The 5,150-nt window shown below is 48.0% G+C and overlaps 1 pseudogene; it reads right to left on the bottom strand.

Annotated features, from left to right (window-relative positions):
• Positions 1-3,585: 3,585 nt before the first annotated feature.
• Positions 3,586-4,361, bottom strand: LOC132240211 (peptidyl-prolyl cis-trans isomerase A-like; annotated as a pseudogene).
• Between the last annotated feature and the right edge of the window lie 789 nt (positions 4,362-5,150).

Below are 5,150 nucleotides of genomic sequence, written 5' to 3' on the forward strand. Positions count from 1 at the left end.
CTGGGATCCTTCAGTCCGCAGGCCAACACTCTATCCACTGAGCCAAACTGGTCAGGGCAGCATATTCCATTCTTATTGGCTGTGGGCACCACCGTCTTTGAGGGCAGGGCAGTCAATTAGCATATTCCCTTCTTATTGGCTGTGGGTGCCGCCATCTTTGAGGGTGGGGCAGTCAATTAGCATATTCCCTCCTTATTGGCTGTGGGCACCACCATCTTTGTGATAGTGTGAGGGTCAATTAGCATATTCCCTCTTTATTAGAAAGGATTGGGCTGTTTAAAAAGTGGCTGTGGGCTTTTGTTTGTCTCCACCTCCCTTTGTCTCTGTGGCGGGAGGCCTCCTGGGGTGTGTGCCTTCTGCCAGGATACAGTCTTTACCGGCTTCCTCACTTCATCATCATCCATCCTCCCCTGTTGGTGGGCTCTTTCTAACATCCTGTTTGCCTGGGGGCTTTCCAGGTGCAAGAGCTTTGTCACGTCCACAGGCTGCCATGCAGTAATTTTCCCTTCCGGGTTAAATGCCTTGCCTTGAAAATGGACCACCTCTGGCTCTGTTTCTAACAAATTCCCTCCTCTTTTCTTTTTACTTTTATTGGTCTTATTTTTCATTCTTGTATTTTTCATTTTTCAAATTGCTCTAGAACCTGTTGACTTTCCTCATCATAGAAGAGTGAGTCTAATTTGGTTTCTATTAATAACAGGTTATTCTGCTGATAAGTCATGGGCATTTGCTTGTTAATAGCTGCCTCAATTAGGCTCTGTGCTAATCCTCTTACACTGGGATAATACAACACCCTACCGTTGTCAGGACTCCTGCTGCAGTGATGTGAGATGTAAGAATTGAGGCCATTAAGCCTTTCCATTTTCCAAACCATCTCTGCAACCATCCTGTGAAGGGGTCATCAATGCTGGCATTTTCAGCCAGTTCATTAGCCAAAGTCATCAGTCCCTGGAATGCCTTTGCGATGGAGCCATTGGGAGCTGTGTTATTGGGAATGAAGATACAACATTTTCCTCCTAACATAACACAACCCCCTCTTTTTCTGCTAGTATCATGTCTAGCGCGATCCTGTTTTCCCAAGCCATCCGGCTAGTGGCAGCCAACTGACTAGCTACCCCCTGAAGAGCATCCCGGGTGTAACTGACAAACCTCTGCTGATTATAATGGATGCAGTTAGTCCAGTCTACATTTTTTTTAATAGTGGACCACCAGTGGAGCACAGACTCAAATCCAGCAGCTATCTGATTCCGGGCCTTAAATTCATTAGGGACCGCCCTCAGGACTCCTGTTGAATCAGTGTAAATATTGGAGCCCAAAGATCCTGCCGCTGCTCTTCCATCCTGACTGTTCTGCCTGGATTCTCGGTGGAATGCCAGGCTGAATGGTATAGTCCGGTGGTCGGCAAACTGCGGCTCGCGAGCCACATGCGGGTCTTTGGCCCCTTGAGTGTGGCTCTTCCACAAAATACCAACTTCTGAGCATGGGCCATGAAGTTTCAATCGCACTGTACGTGCGCGCCCGCACGTGGTATTTTGTGGTATTTTGTGGAAGAGCCACACTAAAGGGCATTATTTTTAAAACTATATATTTTTATTGATTTCAGAAAGGAAGGGAGGAGAGAGAGATAGAAACATCAAAGATTAGAATCATTGATGGGCTGCCTCCTGCACACCCCCTACTGGGATCGAGCCCACAACCCGGGCATGTGCCCTTAACTGGAATCGAACCCGGGACCCTTCAGACCACAGGCTGACACTCTACCCACTGAGCCAAACCAGCTAGGACCCATCGGTGCAAGTTGTTAGTTCTCCCATAGGTCTAGTGAATGCTGCCCCCTACTTAGAGAGGCAAGAGGAATAGTCCATGTTCCCTATAGAGAAAGAGGGTTGGCACTAGGGTCTGATCTTTGCAAAGCGGGAAAGAGCAAAGACAGACTCCTACAGGTCTCGTTTCCCCAAGCATCCTTTCTTGGTACAGGGCCAGCATCAATACATCCCTCCAGGGTCAGTATCCCATCCGAGGGGAAAGGGAACCACCTGCGCTGTGGCCATTCTGCAGCACATGCGAAGCAGTCGCTCTTGTTAAGAGCCTGGACCGTAAATTTGACCCATTAAACCCAGGAATTCATGTCACCATACCAAGCTTCTATTTCTAGAGTCTGCCTTAAGTCTTTGATTTCAATTTTCTTTATTCTCTTAGGATCATTTTCTGCCTCTGGGGTGCTAGTTCCTGACTTGGTTCCTGAGTCACCGTATCTGGAGATAAAGCTGAAGTCTTTTTCTCAATTAACTGGAGGGCTAGTCTTCCTAAGGGATCCCTCCCGGAGACGTCTGCTCCTAGTCCATCTACTCTTGTTGCTATCCTGGGTTCTTGGTCCAGGGTGGCTGGATCAGTAGCCATTATGAGTATAGGGTTACACTCCAAATTCTTGCAGTTGTCAGGTGGGATGCCTTTAGGTAAATGTAGCTTTGGTTTTAAGGGTGCTAGTTTGGAATTAACCTGTGGTGCATTTGCTGTCTAACCCTGACACTGAGTGTTCCATCATACTTGATTCCAACTGGGACAAGGCCTCTATAGCCTATTTCTGGTTCTGGACAAAGGCATTTGTCTTCTGAAAGTCTCCTCTGGTTTTCCAGATTCCCACAAGGTAAAGCCTGACATGCATCAAATTTAATAGTCTGAAGGGAAGGGGTCTTGGTTGTATTACTCACAAGCTTGATTGGATGCTCATAATCAGCATTATATACATTGCCACCAAGAAACCAAAGTATGGCCGAAACCGGTTTGGCTCAGTGGATAGAGCGTCGGCCTGCGGACTGAAAGGTCCCAGGTTCGATTCCGGTCAAGGGCATGTACCTGGGTTGCGGGCACATCCCCAGTAGGGAGTGTGCAGGACGCAGCTGATCGATGTTTCTCTCATCGATGTTTCTAACTCTCTATCTCTCTCCCTTCCTCTCTGTAAAAATTCAATAAAATATATATTAAAAAAAAAAAAAGAAACCAAAGTATGAGAGCTTACATTCAGTATCATTACCCATCCAACCCAGAGCAGTTTCCAGCTCAACATGTTCTATGGACACTAAGCTCTTCAATTCAGAACTATTCTGAAAGGTTTATTGGGGGACTCCAATACTTCCCACGGTTCTCCTTTCCCTTTCTATTTTGCCAGTCCTTTAACTCGATTGTAATGAGTCCACCCTCTCTCGGCTGTCCGTACGGCAGTCTCGGTAGTCAGGAGCACTTGGTAGGGGCCTTCCCAATTGGGTTGGAGCTTGTCCTCCTTCCAGGTCTTGATCAGCACCAGGTCACCAGGCTGGACGTGATGAACTGCGAATTCAAGAGGCAGGGGCTGAGCGAGGAGTCCTCTGAGCCTGAGGGATGACAGGGTAGGGGGTATGGCCAATGTAGGGTTCCTCCAAAATTGATCATTAGTCTCCATGGTAGGAAGATCAGCAGTCCTGCCAAGAATGGGAGCCATATAACATTTCATAGGGGACAATCCCACATCTTCCCATGGAGCTGTTCTAACCCTCAGGAGAGCTGTTGGGAGACATGTGGTCCCGGGCAATTTGGTTTTTAGGATCAGTTTCATAATTTCTTTCTTTCTTTTTTTTTTTTTTTTGACAGACAACTGTTTAGTTTTTATTTCATAATCATAAACTTAACTCTGAAATCCAGCTAGACTGGGAAAGGGGAGGGTAATTATGGAACCCAATTAACTGGCAAGAGCACAAAGATTATGGAACATTCCAAGCAAATCGGGATGAAGGGGTGCTCTCCTGAGCTACAGAAGGAATCGTCTGGTGGTTAAGATAAAACACAAGTCAAATTTGTTAGAGTTGCCCACAGTCAGCAATGGTGATCTTCTTGCTGGTCTTGCCATTCCTGGACCCATAGCGCTCCATGGCTGTCACAATATCCATGCCTTCCTTCACCTGCCGAAGACCACATGCTTGCCATCCAGCCACTCAGTCTTGGCCGTGCAGATGAGAAACTGGGAGCCGTTTGTGTTCGGTCCAGCATTTGCCATGGACAAGATGCCAGGACCTGTATGTTTCAGGACAAAGCTCTCATCCTCAAATTTCTCCCCATAGATGGACTTGCCGCCTGTGCCATTGTGGCGTGTGGCGTGTGAAGTCACCACCCTGGCACATAAATCCCGGAATAATTCTTTGACAGCAGGAACCTTTATAACCAAATCCCTTCTCCCCGGTGGTCAGAGCACGGAAGTTTTCTGCCGTCTTTGGAACCTTGTCTGCAAACAGCTCGAAGGAGACGCGGCCCAGGGGCTCGCCGTCGGCGGCGATGTCAGCGGCGATGTCAGAGTACACGGTGGGGTTCACCATGGCTGATCTCGGGCGGCTTTGGGGCGGCGGCGTCTGCAAAGCCCATAATTTGTTTCTAAAGGGTCTGATGCATTCTTTCCACCTTTCCCAAGGAAGCGGGTGCCAGGGAGTGTGATAGTCCCAGCTGATGTCTAACCCTTCATCATTCCCTCCAACACCTTTGAGGTGAAGTGACTCCCGTTGTTTGAGTCCATGTTTTCTACCAGACTGAACCGAGGTACGATCAGCTCTAAGATGACTCTGCTGACTCTCCCTGCTGTGGCAGTTGAGAGGGGGAAGGCCTCCACCCAGCCAGAGATGGGACCCACTATTACCAGTAGGTATCTTTGTCATCCCACCCTAGCATCTCTGTGAAGTCTACCTGAATGCTCTGAAATGGTCTCAGCCTGGGTGGTCTCCCCTTTCATCTTTTTGTTTATTCTTTGGCAAGCCACACATCCCCCACATTCCTGTTTAGCAATACTATAGACACCCACACACTCAAAATTCCTAAGTATTGCTCACACATGGCTTGGGGACCTCAGTGATTGCTCACACATGGCTTGGGGACCTCAGTGACTCCCCCTATGCAGTATGGACATCAAGTCCCTCATCATGGACTTGCTTATCATTTCTCTCCCACCAGGGAGCACCCATCTTCCATCTCCTGTTTTAGTTGCTCCTATTTTATCTAATTCCTTTTCTTCCTCTTTAGTAAACCGGGGCATGAATGTTACCGTTGGAGTTGGGACACTGGGGATCGGGTTAAGGAGTCCGATTTCTTCCTCCAGAGAGGCTTGTTTGGCATCCTCATCTGCGAGTCTG

This window comes from Myotis daubentonii, chromosome 8, assembly GCF_963259705.1.
Source record: "Myotis daubentonii chromosome 8, mMyoDau2.1, whole genome shotgun sequence".
Lineage (NCBI taxonomy): Eukaryota > Metazoa > Chordata > Mammalia > Chiroptera > Vespertilionidae > Myotis > Myotis daubentonii.